The 26,707-nt window shown below is 45.3% G+C and overlaps 1 protein-coding gene across 1 annotated transcript in view; it reads right to left on the minus strand.

The window, feature by feature from the left end:
• MYO19 (myosin XIX) overlaps positions 1–26,707 on the minus strand; it is a 521,756-nt gene that overhangs the window by 331,302 nt on the left and 163,747 nt on the right. The window lies entirely within an intron of this gene.

Genomic DNA, 26,707 nt, shown 5'->3' on the forward strand with positions numbered 1-26,707 from the left:
TACCTCTTGCAGTCAGGCTGGGGTTACTTTTCAAGGATTCCCACTGTTTGGGCATCTAAGAGGCTCTGCAAATGCTCTGCCTGTGGTGCACCTAGTAAAGTAAAAGCAATATGAGGCATAGCGGGTGCGCTCGTGAACCACTGGTTAGACCAAGGAATGATGTAGTAGGATTAAATAAACTGATATTTATTTTTCAGATAAAAAATCCAAAGGTAACGCCTTTCGATCTTCTTTAATATTTACATCCCCTGGAGGTTTTTGCAACCTACTAATATGCTAAAACTTTTTTCTTTTGTAGGATGCAATCAAGCAACCCTACCTCTTGCAGTCAGGCTGCTCTACCCACCAAATACATCTGGTTGTCATTCTCTAGCTGTACGCAATTGGGAGGGAAGGCTGGGATGCCAGATGCATAGAGTGGGCATGGCAAACTGACTGCAGGAGACTGGTTCCCTTAAACTACAGAAGACTGCTGAATATAGCAATACAAACTGCTGCTATTTATAGCCCCAAAGAAGCAGCATGTATGTTTGACCTCAAAAATGTTTGGCAGCAAAATGCTCCCTTTACCCCTTGTAACATTCATTTAGGGGCATGGTTTCTTAAATGGGGTTACTTTTCAAGGATTCCCACTGTTTGGGCATCTAAGAGGCTCTGCAAATGCTCTGCCTGTGGTGCACCTTGTAAAGTAAAAGCAATATGAGGCTTAGCGGGTGCGCTCGTGAACCACTGGTTAGACCAAGGAATGATGCAGTAGGATTAAATAAACTGATATTTATTTTTCAGATAAAAAATCCAAAGGTAACGCCTTTCGGGTATGAAACCCTTCGTCAGACCAATCAGATCAGATGCACATGCATCGCAAATGTTAATGTTTACAAACTCTACTGCATCAGGATTTACAATGGCAATTTGCATATACTCCAGAACAGGGGCGTTGCTAGGGTGGTAAAAGATCCGGGGCACGGGCCCCAATGCATGTGTGTTGCACTTTCAGTAATGCCCCTCCTGTACATAACCCCCTCACATGTGGTTGTGCCAATAACAAGGTTACTTCTGGTATATACAGCTACAGAGAACAAAGGAGAAATCCCCATCACCACATCTTATGTTCCTCATTGTCCCTACATCTGGGTTCCCTGGCAGTGTTATCCTGCTGCTGCCCCAAACAATCTCCCCAAATACTGTAAGGCTGCGCTCACACGTTTGTCTTGCATTTAAACAAAACCAGGTGCGCGTTACCCATCACATGTGTATTACTGGAAAATATATGTGATCAAACCGAGGCCCGTCCTAGTGACATGTGTGAACACGCTCCAAGAAATGTCCCCCACACAGCCCCCCCAGTAAGTAATGTGCCTCACACAGCCCCCCAGTAAGTAATATGCCTCACACAGCCCCCCAGTAAGTAATGTGCCTCACACAGCCCCCCAGTAAGTAATGTGCCCACACAGCCCCCCAGTAAGTAATATGCCTCACACAGCCCCCCAGTAAGTAATGTCCTCACACAGCCCCCCAGTAATGTCCCCACACAGCCCCCCAGGAAATAATGTGCCTCACACAGACCCCCAGTAACTAATGTGCCTCACACAGCCTCCCAGTAAGTAATGTCCTCACACAGACCCCCAGTAAGTAATGTGCCTCACACAGCCCCCCAGTAAGTAATGTCCTCACACAGCCTCCCAGTAAGTAATGTGCCCACACAGACCCCCAGTAAGTAATGTGCCTCACACAGACCCCCAGTAAGTAATGTGCCTCACACAGCCTCCCAGTAAGTAATGTGCCCACACAGACCCCCAGTAAGTAATGTCCTCACACAGTCCCCCACTAAGTAATGTGCCCCACACAGCCCCCCACTAAGTAATGTGCCTCACACAGCCCCCCACTAAGTAATGTGCCTCACACAGCCCCCCAGTAAGTAATGTGCCCACACAGCCCCCCAGTAAGTAATGTGCCTCACACAGCCCCCCAGTAAGTAATGTGCCTCACACACAGCCCCCCAGTAAGTAATGTGCCTCACACACAGCCCCCCAGTAAGTAATGTGCCTCACACACAGCCCCCCAGTAAGTAATGTGCCTCACACAGTCCCCCAGGAAATAATGTGCCTCACACAGCCCCCAGTAAGTAATGTGCCTCACACACAGCCCCCCAGTAAGTAATGTGCCTCACACACAGCCCCCCACTAAGTAATGTGCCTCTCACACAGCCCCCCAGTAAGTAATGTGCCTCACACAGCCCCCCCATAAGTAATGTTCTCACACAGTCCCCCCAGTAAATAATGTGCCTCACACAGCCCCCCCAGTAAATAATGTGCCTCACACAGCTCCCCAGTAAATAATGTGCCTCACACAGCTCCCCAGTAAATAATGTGCCTCACACAGCCCCCCAGTAAATAATGTGCCTCACACAGCCCCCCAGGAAATAATGTGCCTCACACAGTCCCCCCCCCCAGTAAATAATGTGCCTCACACAGTCCCCCCAGTAAATAATGTGCCTCACACAGCCCCCCAGTAAGTAATGTGCCTCACACAGCCCCCCAGTAAGTAATGTACCTCACACAGTCCCCCCAGTAAGTAATGTGCCTCACACAGCCCCCCCATAAGTAATGTTCTCACACAGTCCCCCCAGTAAATAATGTGCCTCACACAGTCCCCCCAGTAAATAATGTGCCTCACACAGTCCCCCAGGAAATAATGTGCCTCACACAGCCCCCCAGTAAATAATGTGCCTCACACAGCTCCCCAGGAAATAATGTGCCTCACACAGTCCCCCCAGTAAATAATGTGCCTCACACAGCCCCCCAGTAAATAATGTGCCTCACACAGCCTCCCAGTAAATAATGTGCCTCACACAGCCCCCCAGGAAATAATGTGCCTCACACACAGCCCCCCAGGAAATAATGTGCCTCACACAGTCCCCCCCAGTAAATAATGTGCCTCACACACAGCCCCCCAGGAAATAATGTGCCTTACACAGCCCCCCAGTAAGTAATGTGCCTCACACACAGCCCCCCAGGAAATAATGTGCCTCACACAGTCCCCCAGGAAATAATGTGCCACACACAGTCCCCCCCAGGAAATAATGTGCCTCACACAGTCCCCCCCAGTAAATAATGTGCCTCACACAGCCCCCCCAGTAAGTAATGTGCCTCACACACAGCCCCCCAGGAAATAATGTGCCTTACACAGCCCCCCAGTAAGTAATGTGCCTCACACACAGCCCCCCAGGAAATAATGTGCCTCACACAGTCCCCCAGTAAGTAATGTGCCTCACACAGTCCCCCAGTAAGTAATGTGCCTCACACAGTCCCCCCAGTAAATAATGTGCCTCACACAGCCCCCCAGTAATGTGCCTCACACAGCCCCCCAGTAAATAATGTGCCTCACACAGCCCCCCAGTAAATAATGTGCCTCACACAGCCCCCCAGGAAATAATGTGCCTCACACAGCCCCCCAGGAAATAATGTGCCTCACACAGCCCCCCAGGAAATAATGTGCCTCACACAGCCCCCCAGGAAATAATGTGCCTCACACAGCCCCCCAGGAAATAATGTGCCTCACACAGCCCCCCAGGAAATAATGTGCCTCACACAGCCCCCCAGGAAATAATGTGCCTCACACAGTCCCCCAGGAAATAATGTGCCTCACACAGTCCCCCAGGAAATAATGTGCCTCACACAGTCCCCCAGGAAATAATGTGCCCCACAATGTTCTCCCCCTTCCCTAGTCCCTATCATGTTTCTCACCTCACAGATGCAGCTCTCTCTCTTTCTGTGCGCTGCTTTCCCCTGCAGGTCATGTGATCATGACATCATCACAGGTCCTTGAGCCTCTGGAACTCCCGGAGGCTAGGTCCTTGCAGGGGAAAGCAGCGCCTGCACTCGTTCTCATCACGATCTGAGGACACAGATCGTGATGAGAACGAGAGGGAAGGAATCTCCCGGGCAGCGGGGCAGATGATCTGCTGACCCGAGGAGATTCGGGGCACTGGCCAAAAGATCCGGGGCACGAGCCCCGGATCTTTTGACCTAGCGACGCCCCTGCTCCAGAATGTTATAAAGAGTGAACAGCTTAACAGCAATTAATTGCAAAGTCAATATTTGCCTAGTAAATGAACTTTTTCTACCAAAACACATTTCATCTTCATTGTAGGCCTGCCTTAAAAGGAGCAGCTAACATTGTTTCATTGATTGCTCCATTAACACAGGTGTGGGTGTTGATGAGGACAAGGCTGGAGATCAATGTGTCATGATTAAGTAAGAATCACACCACTGGACACTTTAAAAGGAGGCTGGTGCTTGGCATCATTGTTTCTCTTCTGTTAAGCATGGTTATCTCTAAAGAAACACGTGCAGTCATCATTGCACTGCACAAAACTGTATCGCAGTTAGAAAGATTGTACCCCCTGTCAACAATCTATTGCATCATCAAGGAATTCAAGGAGAGAGGTTCCATTGTTGCCAAAAAGGCTCCAGGGCGCCCAAGAAGGACCAGCAAGCGCCAGGACTGTCTCTTAACCCCTTCCCGACATTTAACGTAATAGTACTGCATGGCGGGAGGTGCGTTCCCGCAAAATGCAGTATTATTACGTCAAGCTTCTGGCTTCGGGGCCAGAAGCTGCGGGTGTCAGCTATATATTATAGCCGACACCAGCCCCTAACACCCGCGATCGGAGATTTTTCCGATCGTGGGTATTAACCCCTAACACCGCAACCGCGGCGTGTTAGAGGCATTTAAAGTTTAGCAAAAGGGAATCGGACCGCCCCCCCCCCCCCCCCGAGCGGCGCTTACCGGGGGGTCCGCTGCTCCGATCGCAGCCCCGGGACTGCCGGTGCCCGGGGCTGCGAGATCTTCCTCCGGAAGCCGGGTCCCTGCCTTCTGGCAGGACCCGGCTGTAAGACACTGGGCATGCGCATGTTTGCCGCTATTGGCTGGTCGATTTCGTCCAGCCAAAAGCAGCAATATTCGTCACAATGGGCATCGCTAGGGTGAATAAGAGCAACACTTGGCGAAAATTTCCCTACGAAAAAACAAGATTTAGTACAAAAGCGCTGGCCGTGTACATTGTACAGATTATGGTGTACAACTCTTACGAACTGTTCCAATGTGCAGGTCCTGCCGTATCATTTCTCCATTTTCAAGAGGAAGATATTAGGAAACTAATATTGGGACAAGAAGGACGGGGCCCCAGTACCTCTGGTTTAGATGTTCCTGTGTTTTGCCAGGACAGCATTTTCCCGGTGAATTCTGCTGCTTCTAATGGTAGGACTCAATAAAGAGTCTGTTCCAAAAGAGGAGTTAGGATGGACACTACATACTACTAAGAGACCTGCGACAACTCCAGAGTGACAAAAGTTTAGTTGGTATATTCCACCTCCTTATACGCAACACATTCACAATTCACGCCCAACCTGTTGTAAATTAATTTTGGTAAAATGAATAATTGTAACAACTGTTAGGTTACGATGCTCCCTATAACCCTCCATTATTTCATAAGGGGCGCCACATAACGGGCACTGAACTTTCCAGAAATAATTGCAATTCCATCTCTGACTCCATTGCACATGATATTTAGAAACCACCTATATGTTCAAAATGCTCATTTCACCACATGTATTACACTATACCACATATTACACCTTGCTATATTCCCCAAGGGGTGTACATTCAACAATTAGGGTCACTTTTCAGGTTTTGGTACCACTACGGCTCTCCAAATGTATCCTGACACATATGAAGGATTTCTGTCAAATTTGGCCTCTAAAAGACAAACATCCCTCTTTTCCTCTACTGTGCGCCCATAAAGCATTTTATATGCACATGTGGGGTACTTCTACACTCGGGAGAAATAGTTTTACACCTTTTTTGGGGTTATTTAATATATTATCCCTTGTGGCTTACAAAAATTAGGGGTAAAGTGACATTTCTAGGAAAATTTTCACCTTTTTAATGTTTAGGGCCTAATTGGATCATTCACCTGTAGGGGCAAATACATATATTACACATTGCAAAATTCTCTAAGGGGTGTGCATTCAAAAATTAGGGACACTTTTCAGATTCTTATCTGTTTTATACCACTAGGGTTCTCCAAAATGCATGTCAAACATTTCTGTCAAATTTGGCTTCTAAAAGGCAAACATCCCCCTTTCCTTTTACTGTGCGCCCATACAACATTTTATATACACATGTGGGGTACTTGTACACTCGAGAGAAATAGGTTTACACATTTTGGGGGGTTATTACATTTTTTTAATCCCTTGTGGCTATAAAAAATTAGGGGTAAAATGACCTTTATAGGAAAATTTTTAACTTTTTCCTATTTAAGTCCTAATTAAATCAAACACCTTTACGGACAAATACACATATTACACCTTGCTAAATTCTCTAAGGGGTGTGCTTTCCAAAATGGTGAAACTTGTTGGGGTTCCCCTCTGTTTTGGTACCACTACGGCTCTCTAAATGCATCCTGACATATGTAAAGGATGTCTGTCAAATTTGGCTTCTAAAAGTCCAACGCCCCTCTTTCCCTTCTGAGCTTCACTGCGTACCCATACAGCATTTTATTTGCATGTGTGGGGCAATTTTATACTTGGGAGAAATGCTAGTACACATTTTTTTTGGGGTTGTTTCATCTTTAATGCCTTATGGGATACAAAAATTAGCCGTAAAAGTGACTTTTTTGGGAAAATGTTCATCTTTTTCCTTTTAGGGACCTATTTGAAGCAAACACCTGTAGGGGAAAATACACATATTACACCTTGCTAAATTCTCCAAAGGGTGCACTTTCCAAAATGGTGACACTTGTTGGGGTTCCCCTCTGTTTTGGTACCACTAGGGCTCTCCAAATGCATCCTGACACATGTAAAGGATGATTGTCAAATCTGGCTTCTAAAAGGCCAAAGCCCCTCTTTCCCTTCTGAGCCCTACTGTGTACCCATACAACACTTTATATGCAAAAGTGGTGCAGTTCTATGCTTAGGAGAAATAGTTCTACACATTTATGGGGTTGTTTCATCTTTTATCCCTTGTGGCTTACAACAATTTGGGGTAAAAGTGACTTTTTTGAGAAAATTTTCACCTTTTTCCTTTTTGGGGCCTAATTGAATCAAACACCTGTTGGGGCAAATACACAAATTACACCTTGCTAAACTCTCCAAGGGGTGTACTTTCCAAAATGGTGTCTCTTGTTGGGGCTTTCCTCTGTTTTGGTACCATTATGGCTCTCCAAATGCATCCTGTCACATGAAAACTTTTTCAGCCATATTTGCCCTCCAAAAACGAAACAACGCACTTTCCATGCCAAGTGCCCCCCTGTGCCCGTACAGCAGGGTACAGTGACAAAATGGGTATTGGCATACTCAGGAGGAATTGCCCTCAACATTGTAAAATGCATTTTCCTTTTTAACCCATTGTGAAGGTGCAAATTTTAGTGTTCAATGAATCTATAGTAAGATAAAATTACATTTCTGTAATTTCACTTTCATTTATCTTTCACCCTCATGAAACGTTCATAGGGTTAACAAAATTCCCAAAGGTTGTTTTGAATATTTTGAGGGGTGTAGTTTCTAAAATGGTTTCATTTGTGGGGGGTTTCTGTCATGTGGGCCTTATAAAGTCACTTCTAACTAAATTGACCCTCCAAAAGTAGGTTTTGATGATTTTTGTGAAAATCTGAAAAATTGCACCTAAAGTTATAAGCCTCCTAACATCCTAAAAAAAGGAAAAGATGTTTGAAAAATGATGCTAAGTTAAAGCAGACATATGGAAAATGTTAGTTATCAAGTTATTTTAGTGATATGACCAACTTTCCAAAAAGTAGAAAATTTTGAATTTGGAAAACATAGTTTTTTCAAAATTTTTGCCAAATTTCCATTTATTTCATAAATAAATACTAAACATATTGATTAAATTTCTCGACCAACATGAAGTACAATGTGTCACGAAAAAACAATTTCAAAATCAACTGGATATGTTAAAGCGTTCCAAAGTTATAACCATTTATAGTGACACAGGGCAGATTTGAAAATATGGGCCGTGTCAGGAAGGTGAAAAGTGGCTTCAGCGTTAAGGGGTTAAAAGTAGTTCAGCGTCAGGATTGGGCTACCAGCAGTGCAGAGCTTGCTCAGGAATGGCTGCAGGCAGGTGTGAGTGCATCTGCACGCACTGTGAAGCAGAGACTCTTGGAGCAAGGCCTGGTGTCAAGGAGGGCAGCAAAGAAGCCACTTCTCTCCAGAAAAAACATCAGGGACAGACTGATATTCTGCAAAAGGTTCGGCAAAAGGTACAGGGAGTGGACTGCTGAGGACTGGGGTAAAGTCATTTTCTCTGGTGAATCCCATTTTGGAACATCTGGAAAACAGCTTGTTCGAGAGAATACAAGGTGAGCGATACCACCAGTCTTGTCTCATGCGAACTGTAAAGCATCCTGCAACCATTCATGTGTGGGGCTGCTTTTCAGCCAAGAGAATCAGCTCTCTCACAGTCTTGCCTGAAAGTTGCCAAGGAGAATTGCAGAGGTCCTGAAGAAGAAGGGTCAACACTGCAAATATTGACTTGATGCATTAACTCATTTTAACGGTCAATAAAAGCTTTAGCACTTGTATTTCTGTATGTGATAAAAACTTCTGACAAACACACATACCCAGAGAGCAACAGATCATGTGAAAATATAATATTTGAGTCATTCTCAAATGGCCATGACTGTATATAAGGCTGGAAAAAAGATGCAAGTCCATCAGGCCTAACCTTTAATTAAACAAATGTTTTTTCCCCATACACCATGATATTTTTGCTCCCCAGAAAGGCATCCAGCCCGCTCTTGAACATGTACATAGAGTCCGCCTTTACAACCTCCTGCGGCAGAGAGTTCCTTAGTCTCACTGCTCTTCTGGTAAAGAACCTATGTCTACAGCGATGGTAGAACCGCCTATCCTCTAGGCATAGAGAATGCCCCCTTTTCAAGGTCACAGGTCTAGGTATAAAAAGATCTTTGGAGAGATCTTTGTACTGCCCATTGAGGTATTTGTTCATTGTAATGAGATTTTGCCTCAGCCGTCTTTTTTCTAAACTGAATACCGTATTTTTCAGACTATAAGACGCACTGGACCATAAGACGCACCTAGGTTTTAGAGGTGGAAAAATAAGAAAAAACTATGTTTTTTTCCTCAAATAGTGTGCTAAAATATTTAATAAAGTAACAGTAAAGTAACGGTGCCGTACGGGGCGGTGCAGCCATGTTTCTCTTTGGAGAGGGGTAGGGGGCGAGCAGTCCTCCCCCTCCTTCTCTCCCGGGCATCGAAGTGTGCCCGCCGTGCTACAGTACGGCGGGCACACGTTCATGTGAGTGTAGCCTAAGGGGACTGTGTAGGGGATACTTTTATTAGGAGTCATTGTGTGACATTTGGTGAAGTTTTAATAGTGTACTGTGTTCGGAGAGAATTAATGGGGAGACTTTATTAGGGGACATTTTATGTTACCTGATGCTGAAGGATGACTCCCGTGCCCACAGTACAAGTGTTGTTAGATTTAGCCCTGTACAGAACACTTAGTGGTCGGGGGGAAGTGTTGTTACTTTGACCCAACACTGATTGGCTAGGGCTTGGCTAGTAGCAAGCTCAGCCAACCAGTGTTGGAGGCAGAATTAGTGATGGGAATCATAGAATTATGTTGACACATAGTCAGGGGGTCTCAAGAGTTACCAGGGCTGTATAGGTATGAGTATATGTGACAAATCCTCACAAGAGCTTACAATTTATGAGGAGGAGAAACCGGATGTGAACGTGCTTGTACAATGGTCACAAGAGCTTACAATCTACAAGGAGGAGGGGCACTGGCAGTGACAATGCTTGTACAATGGCCGCAAGAGCTTACAATCTATGAGGAGGAGGACACAGGGTGACAATGCTTGTACAACGGTCACAAGAGCTTACAATCTATGAGGAGGAGGGGACAGGAGGTGACAGTGCTTGTACAATGGTCACAAGAGCTTACGATCTATGAGGAGGAGGACACAGGGTGACAATGCTTGCACAATGGCCACAAGAGCTTACAATCTATGAGGAGAAGGGGCACTGGTGGTGACAATGCTTGTACAATGGCCACAAGAGCTTACAATCGATGAGGAAGAAGGGCACTGGTGGTGACAATGCTTGTACAATGGCCACAAGAGCTTTCAGTCGATGAGGAAGAAGGGCACTGGTGGTGACAATGCTTGTACAATGGGCACAAGAGCTTACAATCTATGTGAAGGACGACACAGGAGGTGACAGGGCTTGTACAATGGTCACAAGAGCTTACAATCTATGAGGAGGAGGGGGACACAGGAGGTGACAGTACTTGTACAATGAACACAAGAGCTTACAAATCTATGAGGAAGGCAAAGGAGGTGACAGTGCTTGTACAATGGTCACAGGAATTTACACTCTATGAGGAGGAGGAGAACACAGGTGGTGACATAGACTGTAAGCTCCTGTGACCTTGTACAACCACTGTTTTGGAATTTTTCAGTTTCACAAACCTGTTAGAACAGCACAGCAGGCACAGGAGCAGAAACTCAGGTCATGCCCTGTCCCCTCTTTAGTGTTATGTGATGCCCCTGCAGCACGAGCACCTGCTTCTGCTTCCCTTCATCAGATAACCTGGAAATGGGTGTCACAGGTCACAGTGAGTGTTCACTGCACAGGATCACTGAGCTCCACTGCTCACAGAAACTGGTGTGGAGCAGAGTTCAGAGCAGTGTACTGCTGGAGCCAAGCTCAGCACTGCCCCTGCGCTTACTGCCATGTGCCGTCCTCCATTCTCTCCTGCAGTGGAGGGCTGAGACACCGGCACACATCTACATTCGGAATATAAGACGCACCACTGTTTTTTCCCAAAAAAAAATGTGCGTCTTGTAGTCCAAAAAATACGGTACTCCCAAATTTTGTAATTTGCCATATTCTAGTTCCCCCATTTCCCTGATACTCTTGCTTCCTCTCCTCTGCACCTATTCCAGTTCTATTACCGTATATACTCGTGTATAAGCCGAGTTTTTCAGCACAAAAAATGTGCTGAAAAACGTCCCCTCGGCTTATACACGAGTCAGTCAGTCAGTATTACTTAAAAAAAAAAACAACTTATATACTCACCCTCCGGTGGCCCCGATGCGCAGCGCTGCTCCCCCGATATCCGCGCGGCTCGTCTTCAGGCATCCGCGTCCGTCTTCTGTCTTCTGCAGGGCGCCGCCATTGTTTTTCCCCCGGGCGGCACCTAGCATGACGTCAGCAGCGGCGCGTCATACTAGGTGCCGGCCCGGGAGAGAGCAATGGCTCCCGCAGAAGAAGGAAGACGAAGCCTGAAGACAAGCGGCGCGGACATCGGGGAAGTAGCGCTTCACATTGGGGCCACCGGAGGGTGAGTATATAAGTTTTTTTTTTTTTTTTATGCTGGGGTGGCTGTATACTACACGGGGCAGGCTGTATACTACTGGGGCAGGCTGTATACTACACGGGGCAGGCTGTATACTACTGGGGCAGGCTGTATACTACTGGGGCAGGCTGGGGTGTTGTATACTACCGGGGGCAGGCTGTATACTACCGGGGGCAGGCTGTATACTACCGGGGGCAGGCTGTATACTACCGGGGGCAGGCTGTATACTACCAGGGGCAGGCTGTATACTACCAGGGGCAGGCTGTATACTACCAGGGGCAGGCTGTATACTACCGGGGGCAAGCTGTATACTACCGGGGGCAAGCTGTATACTACCGGGGGCAAGCTGTATACTACCGGGGGCAAGCTGTATACTACTGGGGGCAAGCTGTATACTACATGGGGCTAGCTGTATACTACATGGGGCTGGCTGTATACTACTGGGGGCAAGATGGGCTGGCTGTATACTACTGGGGGCAAGATGGGCTGGCTGTATACTACTGGGGGCAGGCTGTATACTACTGGGGGCAGGCTGGGGTGGCTGTATACTACTGGGGGCAGGCTGTATACTATAAAGGGCTGGTTGGCTGTATACTGGGGGGGGGTCTGTGACCAATGCATTTCCCACCCTCGGCTTATACTCGAGTCAATAGGTTTTCCCAGTTTTTGGTGGTAAAATTAGGGGCCTCAGCTTATACTCGGGTCGGCTTATACTCGAGTATATATGGTATGTCTTTTTATACACTGGTTCCAAAACTGTACACAATGGGGCACATTTACTAAAGGTCCGCTGACCGCACGTTTCCAGACGATTTCCATTTTGTGCCGCATTTAACAGGGATTTTTGTTGCACGCGATCTGATTGTGTTGCAATCGCTTTAATGCGACACAAATCAGGGGGCGGGCCGTAGGACGATCTGACGGATTCGGACAAACTTCTGGATTTAAAGGGGTATTCTCATCTGGCCATTCACATTCAGTTTCATTAATCTGCCAAATGTAAGCATTTCTTCAATTGGATGTTATTAAAAAAAACTGTTCCTGTGTGAAGATAATTTCTCATAAATGTAACCATGTTGTCCCTTAGAAACGAGATTGCTTCCTCGGATACGGCCTTAGAAAAGGCCTTGGCGGCGGCACATGACCTGCTATCCCTTATGCACACTAGCTATTCAAAGTGGCCTCCTATAGTGAACAGTGGGGCACATTTACTTACCCGAATCGAGGATTCAGGTCTTCCGACGATTCACTAAGCTAATGTGCTCGATGTCCACCAGGTGTCGCTGCTGCGCAGAAGCCCGCCGGAGTTCACTATCCTATTCCTGGTGCAGGTAAGCATATGTCAAGCGACTTTTGTTTTTGAAAATTCCGCGGATTGCCGAATCCGTCGGGTTTTCTGACGGCCGCGCTCCCGAATTACGTCGCATGCATGCCGGCGCCGATGTGCCACAATCCGATCGCGTGCGCCAAAAACCCGGGGCAATTCAGGGAAAGACAGCGCAAATCGGAAATATTCGGGAAACCCGACGTAAAATGGCCATTCGGGCCCTTAGTAAATGACCCCCAGTGTGTCCTCCTCCGTGACACACTGGTGACATGGAAGGAGATGAGGAAGCTACACAACCTCCCTTTCTTGATATCAAAATACACGCCCCTATGGACCAATAGAAACTTCAGGCAAGGTGCAGAAAGCAGGCTGTTCCGCTCATGGAAGTAGAGTAGGATAAGGACACTGCTGCATGAGACTGAGCCACACTGGCTCACGGAGCAGGAGCTCCAAAACAAGTCCTCACTTACGGGGTATGTGACCTTCACTTAATATCAGATCCACAATTTCATAAAAACTAGGGTGACATACATACTGGCCGATCAATCTGGGGCCGGAGGGGCCGGTCGAAAAAAACCCATGAACAAAATAAACCATGAACTCACCTTTCCTGGTGTTGCCCCGCAGCTCCGGTACTTCATCCACTCCGGCCCGCGGTGAGAGCTCCGTGTGTGCCGGGGTCGCACAGACTGTGACGTCAGCAAGCTGGGCTGGCGGTATACAATAGGGGCTGGGCTGGCTGTATACAGTGGGGGCTGGGCTGGCTGTATACAGTGGGGACTGGGCTGGCTGTATACAGTGGGGACAGGGCTGGCTGCATACAGTGGGGGCTGGGCTGGCTGTATACAGTGGGGGCTGGGCTGGCTGTATACAATGGGGGCTGGCCTGGCAGTATACAATGGTGGCTGTATACATGGGGCCTGCTGTATACATGGGGTCTGAGCTAGCTGGATATAAAATGGGCAGGCTGGCTGTAGACTACATGGGGGCTGGGCTGGCTGTAGACTACATGGGGGCTGGGCTGGCTGTAGACTACATGGGGGCTGGGCTGGCTGTAGACTACATGGGGGCTGGGCTGGCTGTAGACTACATGGGGGCTGGGCTGGCTGTAGACTACATGGGGGCTGGGCTGGGCTGGCTGTAGAATACATGGGGGCTGGGCTGGGCTGGCTGTAGACTACATGGGGGCTGGCTGTAGACTACATGGGAGCTGGGCTGGCTGTAAACTACATGGGGGCTGGGCTGGCTGTAGACTACATGGGGGCTGGGCTGACTGTAGACTACATGGGGGCTGGGCTGGCTGTAGACTACATGGGGGCTGGGCTGGCTGTATACTACATGGGGGCTGGGCTGGCTGTATACTACATGGGGGCTGGGCTGGCTGTAGACTACATGGGGGCTGGGCTGGCTGTAGACTACATGGGGGCTGGGCTGGCTGTAAACTACATGGGGGCTGGGCTGGCTGTAGACTACATGGGGGTTGGGCTGGCTGTAGACTACATGGGGGCTGGGCTGGCTGTAGACTACATGGGGGCTGGCTGTAGACTACATGGGGGCTGGGCTGGCTGTAAATTACATGGGAGCTGGGCTGGCTGTAAACTACATGGGGGCTGGGCTGGCTGTAGACTACATGGGGGCTGGGCTGGCTGTATACTACATGGGGGCTGGGGAGGCTGTATACATGGGGGCTGGCTGGCTGTATACTACTGAGGGCTGGCTGCATACTGGGGGGGAGCGCAAGCTGGCTATTTGCTGGGGAGGGGCTGGCTACAAACTGGGGGGGCTTGTTGGCCATATACTGTGGGGGGAGGGGGCTTTATGGCTATATACAGGGAGAAGACTGTATACTGGGGGGGCTGTTCGGCTATATACAGGGGGGCTGGCTATATACTGGGGCGGCTTTCTGGATATATATTTGGGGGGTGGCTGTTTGGCTATATACAGGGGGGCTGGCTGGCAATATACTGGGGGACTGGTTGGCTGTATACTGAGGGAACTGGTTGGCTGTATACTGGGTGGCCTGGCTATACACAGGGGGGCTGGCTGGCAATATACAGGGCGACTGGTTGACTATAGACTGGGGGGGGGGTTGGCCATATACTGCGGGGGAGGGGGCTTTCTGGCTATATACTGGGGGGGGGGGCTAACTGTCAATATATAGTTATATTCCTGTATATAGGAGGCAGTATTATAGTAGTTATATTCCTGTACATAGGAGGCAGTATTATAGTAGTTATATTCCTGAACATAGGAGGCAGTATTATAGTAGTTATGAAAAAACAAAAATAAAGATCGGTAACAGCTCATCCACAGCCGGAAGTGAAGGTCTGGTGTAATCGTCCTATAAGACCAGGTGCACGGTATGACTAAGGACTGAGATGTAGAAGTCCGAAACGCGTTACCGCTGCTGTTTTTTGTCTTACATTTTTTGTCTTTTTTGTGTCCATGTATTTTTTTCGCTAATATGTGTTTTTTAACGTGAAGATTGCATTTTTGACTATGTTTTAGCTAAAACTGTGGAGTCTTGCTGTGCTGGTTCCCCTGCCCTACTCATCGATCTTCATTATAGTAGTTATATTCCTGTACATAGGTGGCAGTATTATAGTAGTTATGAACGATGTAGGAGAAAGGAAAAAGTGGGAATCCAGGATCAAACACAAAATGTTCCAAGGAAAAAAAACAGCTGTTAAAAAATATCCAAAAATTTATTTTTCGCTTTAAAAAATAGCAAATTTCATGATGCAAAAAAACATGAATCCAAAAATTGGTAACAGCACATACAGGACGAGACACAATGTACAGCGGTAACGCGTTTCGGACTCGCTTTGTCAGTCCTTAGTCATACCTTGTCTGCTGTAGCCCGCTGCGAGTTTAAATCAAAATGCATGTGTTGCGTGGTTCCGGGCTTCCGGCGTGAGAATTCACGCCCTATAGGGGGTGTGTCCTGGGCTAAATTGTGTCAAGACTGACAACTGGTTAATAGAAACTGTATCAGTAAATATAAAGCAAATCTTGTTTATGATTGAGACCCTTGGGAAAACGTTTGTCCAAGCTCAAGATCCAGAAGGCTTCACGTGTTAATAATAGTTTCTTCCAATTGCCTCCTCTACTGGGACGTGTAACGTGTTCAATAGCTGTAACCGTCATGCCTTTCATGACCCCGGCATGTGTATCCTTGTAATGCCTCGAAATGCCCGATAGGTTTCGTGAGCTAGAGACAGTGGTAGGGTTTTACTATGGATCTCCGGACCAGCGTTTGGGGAATACTCCGTGCACCTGGCTAGTGAACACCTTCCAAGAAAATCACAGCTGTTACCAAACTTTTTCTTCTCTTATTATAGTAGTTATATTGTTGTACATAGGGGGCAGTATTATAGTAGTTATACTGTTGTACATAGGGGGCAGTATTATAGTAGTTATATTCCTGTACATAGGGGGCAGTGTTACAGTAGTTATATTCTTGTACATAGGAGACAGTATTATAGTTGTTATATTCTTGTACATAGGAGGCATTATTATAGTAGTTATATTCTTGTACATAGAAGGCATTATTATAGTAGCTATATTCTTGTACATAGGGAGCATTATTATAATAGTTATATTCTTGTACATAAGGGGCAGTATTATAGTAGTTATATTCTTGTACACAGGGGGCAGTATTATAGTAGTTACCGTATATACTCGAGTATAACCCGACCCGAGTATAAGCCGAGGCCCCTAATTCTACCACAAAATACTGTGAAAACCTATTGACTCGAGTATAAGCCGAGGTTGGGAAATGCATTGGTCTCAGCCGCCCCAGTGTATATAGCCAGCCAGCCCCTGCCCCAGTGTATATAGCCAGCCAGCCCCTGCCCCAGTGTATTTGGCCTGCCAGCCCCTGCCCCAGTGTATATGGCCTGCCAGCCCCTGCCCCAGTGTATATGGCCTGCCAGCCCCTGCCCCAGTGTATATGGCCTGCCAGCCCCTGCCCCAGTGTATATGGCCTGCCAGACCCTGCCCCAGTGTATATGGCCTGCCAGACCCTGCCCCAGTGTATATGGCCTGCCAGACCCTGCCCCAGTGTATATGGCCTGCCAGACCCTGCCCCAGTGTATATGGCCTGCCAGACCCTGCCCCAGTGTATATAGCCTGCCAGACCCTGCCCCAGTGTATATAGCCTGCCAGACCCTGCCCCAGTGTATATAGCCTGCCAGACCCTGCCCCAGTGTATATAGCCTGCCAGACCCTGCCCCAGTGTATATAGCCTGCCAGACCCTGCCCCAGTGTATATAGCCTGCCAGACCCTGCCCCAGTGTATATAGCCTGCCAGACCCTGCCCCAGTGTATATAGCCTGCCAGACCCTGCCCCAGTGTATATAGCCTGCCAGACCCTGCACCAGTGTATATAGCCTGCCAGACCCTGCCCCAGTGTATATAGCCTGCCAGACCCTGCCCCAGTGTATATAGCCTGCCAGACCCTGCCCCAGTGTATATAGCCTGCCGCAGCTGCCAGACAGATCGCACAGAAGATATACAGGGGTCGCCAGAAAGGTGAGTTTAGAAATATTTATTTTTTTGACTCGAGTATAAGCCGAGTTTGGTTTTTCAGCACATTTTTTGTGCTGAAAAACTAGGCTTATACTCGAGTATATAAGGTATATTCTTTTCACCTCAGGCAGCAAAAAGTCTAGAATCTGCCCTGTGCAGCAGATAAGTAAGAATACCTGGTTATTCAAATTTATCTGCTGCATGGGTTAGGATAATTTCCACCATCATTAATATTGTCTTGTTTGTGCGCTGTATTGCAGTCTGACCTAGTCAGGTCTAATTTACTTATTATACAACTGCAGTATTATGCAGTAGTAGTTTCTTGGGCGTATTTACTCTGTACTATAGTTTTTGGGAAACCTAGTGTTTCGGTTAATAGTGCAGCCCCCTGAAGGGTAGCGGTATGACAATGCAGCCCTTGGACTGAAAAAAGTTTGTGCATCCCTGACTTAAAATATATGGTGAAAAAAGTAAAAAATCAAATAAAGAATTGATTGTTTTTTTTTAGCAAAAAATGCATCTCATTCCGGAAATAATAAGCCCTCACATGGAAACATTAAACGGAAAAACAAATATTTTATAGCTCAACAAAGTGTGCCATGAACCAACTAAAAACCTCTAAATTCTATAAGGCAAAATTGGCTGATGCATAGCTCTCCTTCCCCTCATTCCTGTGCCTGGCTCTACGTCCCTACAATAAGTAACGTCCACAGAGCTGTGGGTTTCTCCCGTACTCGGGAGAAATTACATAACAAATTTTAAGAAGGGCTTTCTTTTTTTATATTTTGTCAATGTGTAAATTTTAGGGCTAAATAAAAATATTACTGTCAAAATCGGACCATTCTAAATTTTACCTCCATTTTGGTTTAATTACTATGAAGATCTCAAGGAGTTAACAATATTCCTAAAAAGTGTTTCTGATAGTTTGAGGGGTGTAGATTTGAAAATGGGTATATATAGGGGGTTTCTAATATTAAATACCATATTTTTTGGACTATAAGCCGCAATTTTTAGCAAGAAAGGTCAGAAAGATCCGGCACTGCCAGACCCCTCCTGACTGCTGTAAGCGACATCATGTGATGCCCTGATATAGAGCTGCACCCGATCTCACAGAGAGGAGAGCCTCCGCACTGCTCTCTCTTCTCCCGGGTGTCCTGCAGGACCTGTGGTGATGTCAGAATCATGTGATCACATGCTTCTTACATCACCACATACGGTGGAGAGTGAGGACATGCTACCCTGGGACAGGGTAAGAAGAAGGGGAAGAGGGAAATAGGGGAAGGGGGGGGGGGGAGTGTGTGTAGCTGAGCTGTGTATGTAACTGCTTGGATGATGCAGAGCTGTGTGTGTAACTGTATGGATGATGTAGTGCTGTGTGTGTAACTGTATGGATGATACAGAGCTGTGTGTGTAACTGTATGGATGGAGCAGATCTGTATGTGCTGTGCTTTATTGTGACCAACAGGGATATTTTAATTGGTGTAAAATATATTTTTCCTTTCTTGGAAGCCTAAATCTGGTGTGCATCCTATAGTAAGAAGTGTCTTACAGTCCGAAAAAACAGTATTTCAAATTTCATTAAGAACAATATGATCTTTAATAAATTTAATTCTGAAAATACAGAAAACCGATGTTCGATTTAAAAGCCGTCTGCCATCAAAATAAATTATCCAGACATTTCAAAAATTATTAAAATGAAAAGCAGACATATGGGAAATGCTATTTAGGGGTTAATCCTATAATCATTGTTACACAATAAAGATAATTTTAGATTACCATATATACTTGAGTATAAGCCTAGTTTTTCAGCACAAAAAAATGTGTTGAAAAACCCAAACTCGGCTTATACTCGAGTATATACGGTAATTACTTAGCAATTTTGCTCAGTTTTAATGCTATTTTAGCTCCTATAACTATAAGTGTGGGCGGGGACTCTCTAATCAGACACTTCATGATTCACCTGTGCTAAGAGATGGTGTGCTGACATAGATTATCAGGGTACAGCGTTCATCTACACTTTTATTTAGCTTCTGATCTGTGTACTTGTATCTGACAGATAGAAAAAGAAAGATGAGAGATGATAGTCATGATATGGATATAACACATTACGGCACACTCCATCTCTGCTATCTTATCTAATCAATAACACTACTATATCACCCCAAATACAGAGCTTATTTTGTTTTTAGAGCTTCTGATTTCTCGCTCTTCTGCTCCCTGTGGCTGAAAATTGTGTAGAAGCACACTGCTGTTGAACCAGGAAGTAACCCTTCTGCTGTAATGCAAGATAAGCTATAGGGAATTGTCCGACCATAGTCAAAAGATTTACAGCCAGATCTAAGGACAACCAAAATTGTAAACTCCAGAACTTGTAGGGATATGCTGAAAAGATATCAGTGAAATAATTTTTTTATGCGGAGCATATTTAAAAATCTTGTCTTTGTAGAAATACCCATTTAAATGCTGCTTTAAAACACCTTTAAACACATTTTGAAACACACTGGGAAAAAACTGCGTTGTGGCTAAAACATATATGCTTTTATAGGATATGTTGTCCTTGACGTTTCAAATGTTTTTTTAAGACACAGCAAAAACGCCATTTCTGAACGTGTCCTCAGCTGGATAATCTTTTATTTGAGAGTCCTCCTTCTCTATAGTTAATTTACTTTCATTTGATTTGAGCAAATATAATGGTACGTTCAGATTTTTACAGGGCCGTTTTATATTCCTATTCAACAGTTGCATAATAATTGCTGATGACTTAACCATGGAATCTCACTTCTGATATATTAAAGAGATTGTCCAGGTTGGGAAAAAATTGGTGGTGAAAATACCAAACAACCTATACTTGCCTCAGCCCTTACCTCTCAGGCAAGCACATTACTGCACCCTTCACCAATGACATAGAAACTCAGCAGTTACATTGTGTCGACAGCATGCAACAGCTACAGCCTCAGCACAAGAATAATATACAGAGGGGCAACTGCAACACTGCAATGACAGCATGCACCTGCAAGAGCTTCTAGCTGCATACAGCTGTGACAAGTGGTGCAATGAATGAATCAGAGAGGTAGTTATAGGAAATTTTACCAGTGCTCATGAAGATTTTAAAGGGGAGCTGTGATTGGTTGCCATGGGAAACTAGATATATTCTGACTTTCAGACAGCTTGATAAATCTGCCCCTATATATACTCTGCTCTAAAGAATAAAGGGAAAACACAAAAAACACATCCTAGATCTGCATAAATGAAAAATACTAATTGAATACTTTGTCCTTTACAAAGTTGAATGTGCTGCCAACAAAATCACAAAAAAATCATCAATGGAAATCAAATGTATTTATCAATAGAGGCCTGGATTTGGAGTCGCACACAATATTTAAGTCAAAAAACACACTACAGTCTTATACAACTTTGATGTAATGTCCTTAACCCCTAGGCGCACCACGACGTTATAGTACGTCCCCGGAGCTACATGCTAAGCGCACCGGAATGTAGTTTAACGTCCTGCTTCTGGCACCGGCTCACGAATGGATCCGGCACAAGAAGCAGCAGCTGTCAGCTGCGATCTGAGCAGACTCCGATTGCTGGTGTTAACCCCTTACACGCCGCGGTCAAGCACGACCGCGGCGAGTAAGGGTGTTTGCGCTACGGATCAGATCCCCCGCGCCACTTACCGGGGAATCCGATCCACTTCTGGGCAGCTCCGAGGACTGCCATGTGCCCCGGAGCTGCCCAGCCTCCATGGCAGTAAGACCCCTTCCGGGTCTGACTGCAAACAGTCTGAGCATGCGCAAGCATGCCAGACAGATTACACTGCTCTACAATAAGCAAATAGTATTGTAGAGCAGTGTATTGAACTTGAACCAGCGATCAGACCATCGCTGGTTCAAGTTCAAGTATGTAGAAGTTAAAAAAAAAGTGAAAAACACTGAACACTACACATTAGAATAAATAAAAAATAAATACATTAAAATATAAGCCCCTAAAATGTCACTTTCCCATAAAAACACTTAATAAAGTAAAAAAACCCACAAAAACACAAAAAAACCCTGCATATTTGGTATTGCCGCGTCCGTAACAATCTGAATATTAAAACAAAATCGTTACTGGACCCGCACGGTAAACGCCGGAGAAAAACCCCCGCAAAAAAGTTCTGAAAAAAGATCATTTTTAATTAAAACCCTATAAAAAATGCTCTAAAAAGTGATTTAAAAAATGTTATGCATTCTAAAATAAGCCCACTCAAAAGAACAACTCTTCTCGCAAAAAATTAGCCCTTAACCAGATTTGTCAGCCGCAGTTATGCATATGAAAATATGGTGATGCAAAAATGAACAAGATTTTCTCCAAATTAGTTTTTATTCAGTACAATTGAATAAAATACACAAAACCCATATCTGGTATCGCTGCGTCCATAACAATCTGCATAATAAAACAGAATCATTATTAGAACCGCAAAGTGAACCCCGTGAAAAAAAACCCCAAAAAACGATAATTTTCAATTAATACCCTATAAAAAAATGCTCTAAAATGTGATTTAAAAAATGTTATGCACTCTAAAATAAGACCACTAAAAAGAACAATCCTTCTTGCAAAAAATAAGCCCTTAAACTGATTTGTGAGGCGAAAAATTAAAAAGTTATGCATATGAAAGACGGTGATGCTAAAATTAACATTTTTGCCAAATTACTTTTTATTCAGTAAAAAGGGGAAAAAAATTTAAAAATCTATATAAATGAGGTCTTTTCGTAATTGTGGCGACCCATAGAATAAAAATAATATACTATTTTTATGGTATGGTTAACGACCAAGAAAAAAAAAACATAAAAATTTTCCTAAAAATTGATGATTTTCATTTCCTCCACCAACAAAGAGTTAATAAAATCTCACCAATTAGCTATAGATGCCCCAAAATTACCTACCAGAAAAGTGCATCTCATGTGGCAAAAGAAATAAGCCCCTATAGGTCCACAATAAAAAAGAAAAAAAATGTATAGTTTTAACCCCTATAAAACACCTAAAGGGTTAACAAACTTCTTAAAAGTGGTTTTTCATATGTTGAGGTGTGTAGTTTCCATAATGGGGTAATTTATGAGTCTCGCTATTATTTAGGCCTCTCAGTGTCTATTAGAATTTGAGCAGGTCCATCTAAATACGGGTTTTGGTGATTTTACAAAAAATTTGAAAAATGATACCTAAATTCTGAGCCTCATAACATTCTAGTAAAATATGTGGAATCTTAAAAAACCATCCAACATAAAGCAGACATTTGGGAAATGTAAGTTATGAATTTATTTGAGTGCTATGACTATCTGCATCAAAAGTAGAGAATTTAGAACGTTGAAATGAAAAAAAATTTCAAAATTTTTAGCCAAATTTTGTTTTTTTTTCATAACTAAACGCAAAAGATTTCATCCAAATTTTTAAACTAATTTGAAGTACAATGTGTCACGAGAAAACAATCTCAAAATCCCCTGGATATCTCATAGCGTTCCAAAGCTATAACCACTTACACTACACCTGTCCAACTGCTCGTTAACACTTAATTTCTAATCAGCCAATCACATGGCCAAGACATGGTCAAGACAATCTCCTGCAGTTCAAACCGAGCATCAGTATGGGGAAGAAAGGTGATTTGAGTGCCTTTGAACGTGGCATGGTTGTTGGTGCCAGAAGGGCTGGTCTGAGTATTTCAGAAACTACTGATCTACTAGGATTTTCACACACAACCATCTCTAGGGTTTACAGAGAATGGTCCGAAAAAGAAAAAACATCCAGTGAGCGGCAGTTCTGTGGGCGGAAATGCCTTGTTGATGCCAGAGGAGAATGGGCAGACTGGTTGGAGCTGATAGAAAGGCAACAGTGACTCAAATCGCCACCCGTTACAACCAAGGTAGGCAGAAGAGCATCTCTGAACGCACAGTACGTCGAACTTTGAGGCAGATGGGCTACAGCAGCAGAAGACCACACCGGGTGCCACTCCTTTCAGCTAAGAACAGGAAACTGAGGCTACAATTTGCACAAGCTCATCGAAATTGGACAGTAGAAGATTGGAAAAACGTTGCCTGGTCTGATGAGTCTCAAATTCTGCTGCGACATTCGGATGGTAGGGTCAGAATTTGGCGTCAACAACATGAAAGCATGGATCCATCCTGCCTTGTATCAACGGTTCAGGCTGGTGGTGGTGGTGTCATGGTGTGGGGAATATTTTCTTGGCACTCTTTGGGCCCCTTGGTACCATTTGAGCATCGTTGCAATGCCACAGCCTACCTGAGTATTGTTGCTAACCATGTCCATCCCTTTATGACCACAATGTACCCAACATCTGATGGCTACTTTCAGCAGGATAATGCACCATGTCATAAAGCTGTAATCATCTCAGACTGGTTTCTAGAACATGACAATGAGTTCACTGTACTCAAATGGCCTCCACAGTCACCAGATCTCAATCCAATAGAGCATCTTTGGGATGTGGTGGAACGGGAGATTTGCATTATGGATGTGCAGCCGACAAATCTGCGGCATCTGTGTGATGCCATCATGCCAGCACCTTGTTGAATCTATGCCACGAAGAATTGAGGCAGTTCTGAAGGCAAAAGGGGGTCTAACCCGTTATTAGCATGGTGTACCTAATAAAGTGGCCGGTGAGTGTATGGTGACACAGGGCAGATTTGAAAAATGGGGCCGCGTCCTTAAGGCCAAAAGAGGCTGAGTCCCGTAGGGTTTAAAACAAGTCAAAATAAGGCTCAGTGTTGTGTGTGGCCTCCACGTGCCTGTATGACCTCCCTACAAGGCCTCAGCATAGTCCAGGCCAGTCCACAACTTCAATGCCCTCATCTTTCAGGAACTTCTGACACACTACAGCCACATAAGATATAGCATTGTTCTGCATTAGGAGGAACCCAGGGCCAACCCCATCAGCATATGGAATTACAAGGGGTCTGAGGAACTTATCTTGGTACCTAATGGCAGACAGGCTACCTCTGGCGAGCACAATGAGGTCTGTGCAGCCCTCCAAAGAAATTCCACTCCACACCATTACTGACCCGCTGCCAAACCAGGATTTTGCAGGCAGCAGATTGCTTGCCGCCGTGTCTCCAGACTCTGTTACGTATGTCCCATGTGCAAAGGAAGCCACTGGCAATTTGCCAATCCTGGTGTTCTCTGGCTCTCATACCATCCTCATAGAGTCGGTTTAGAACAGTTTGTGAAAACACATGCACATTTGAGGCCTGCTGGGGGTCATTTTGCAGGGCTCTGGCAGTGCTCCTCTTGTTTCTCTTTGCACAAAGGTAGCAGTCCTGCTGTCAGGATCAGGGGTAGTGGACCCACTGTACCACAGTGAGCGAAGACGTAAGCTGACACCTGGGAGCAGAGTCTAAGTGGCATTCCGCAAAAAACGTTGGACTTGCTGCAGCCGGATACCACTAAGTTGCTCCACAGGCGCAACGATGCTCCTGGTGACGGCCAAGGAGAGGTACAGAGTCAGCATGCAAACTTGGAGACGTGTTCCAGCAGAAGGTCAGATCAGGCAGCGCAGGATCGGAGTCAGGGACGTAGCGTAAGATCAGGGCAGGTGGCAGAGAATCGTGGTCAGGACATGGCAGGAGGTCACAACGGAGAGTATACAGACAGGTTTGGAATGCTTTTTCAGAGGCATAAGAGCACAAAGATCCGGCAGGGGTGGCAGAAAGAGGCAGGCCATTTTTTAGATCAGTGGAATTAGCAGCGCAGGCTCTTTAAATTTAAGGGAACTGGGACGCATGCGCCTGAACACAGCTGCCGTTGCAGGACCAAGGGCAGGTAAATCCGCCTGCCGCGGCCGTAATGGGGCACAGGGAGGTACATGGGTGGGCCTGTGAACTGTGAAATGGGTCAAAGGAGCATCCGTGTTGTAGAGTCCATCTCATGTTACCACAAGTGTGAAAGCACCAACGACGTTCAAAAAAGAACAAAACATCAGCCAGAAAGCATAGCTACTGAGAAGTGGTCTGTGCTACTTACCTGCAGAACCACTCCTTTATTGAGTGTATCATGCCCAGGGCCGGTTCTAGACAAAGTGGGGCCCTGGGCAAAACTAAAAGTGGGGCCCCAAAAATTAACTATTTTATGACCAGTCACAGTCAGTAAGAGGCTCCCTTTAGTATGGTAAAACAAACTGTAATTTTAAAGAATTTTATAGGAGATAGATTATATTTATATTGATGGGCAGCACAGTGGCTCAGTGGTTAGCACTACAACCTTGCAGCGCTGGTCAACATCTTCAAAGAGTTTGTATGTTCTCTCTGTGTCTGCGTGGGTTTCCTCTGGGTCCTCCAGGTTTTCTCCCACACTCCAAAAAATTACTGGTGGGTTGATTAGACTGTGAGGCCCAATGGAGACAGGGACCGATATTTTCTGAAAGCAGACACTTGCCCCATTTGCAAAATTGCATCAAAGATTTTCTAGACATAGGCGCATTCATGCAATTTTGAATCAAACTGAAACATTTTATAAAAAATATTTAAAAATTAACTTTGATGGCAAAAAATTTGTTCCAAACAGAAAATATTTCCCTTCACATCTCCTAAATATAATAGATGGACATGTGTAGAGTTCACAAATGTCCCATATTGGTACGTTCACATAAATTAAAATCCACATAATATCACTAAAACTGTAATAACTAGATATCTGCTTTTCAGCTACAAATTTTAAGACAGTCACAACCTGCAAAATATATCAATAAAACAGAATAAAAAAGTAAATACGCCATAAAACCTATATAATTATAAACCTATAAAGCAGACAACCAGATGATGCATTTGGCAATTAACATTCAAAATTTCCTCTCAAATATGTAAAATCCAGAATAGTTATATAAAGAAAATATAATTTCCTAAAACAGTAAGGCTGCCGTACAGTACCGTAGCAGGCAACGGCAGTGCACGGGGAGAGGAGGAGGAGATGAGCGCAGCTCACCCCCGCCCCCCTCCATAGGAAGTTATGGCGCACGGCGCCGTACTACGGACAAAGATAGGACATGTCCTATTTTTTTCCGGGGTACGGAGCGGTACGGTGCCGCACGTGTGCTGCACCATACCGCTCCCGTAGGGCGCTGTGCGCCCATTGCCGTGTATGGGGGACGTATATCGGTCGTATATACGTCCCCCATACATCAGTGTGAATGTAGCCTAAGACGTGAGGAAATCATACAGGCCCACATGTGTATATTCACCAAAATATGCAGCAAAGGGAACTGCAGAAAATTGCACTGAGCGTCACACAGATCTATCATTGTATGTTCCCTTACACAATGGTAACACAAATAAATAACTATATATCCATGAACCAAGCCAATGAGATAATAAAAGTCACTATTAGATGTGCGCCATTGTATTATCCGCACAATAACAGAACCCTCCGTGATGCATAAGAATGAGAGTGAGAACGTCATAACAT

Source organism: Engystomops pustulosus, chromosome 2 (genome assembly GCF_040894005.1).
Source record: "Engystomops pustulosus chromosome 2, aEngPut4.maternal, whole genome shotgun sequence".
Lineage (NCBI taxonomy): Eukaryota > Metazoa > Chordata > Amphibia > Anura > Leptodactylidae > Engystomops > Engystomops pustulosus.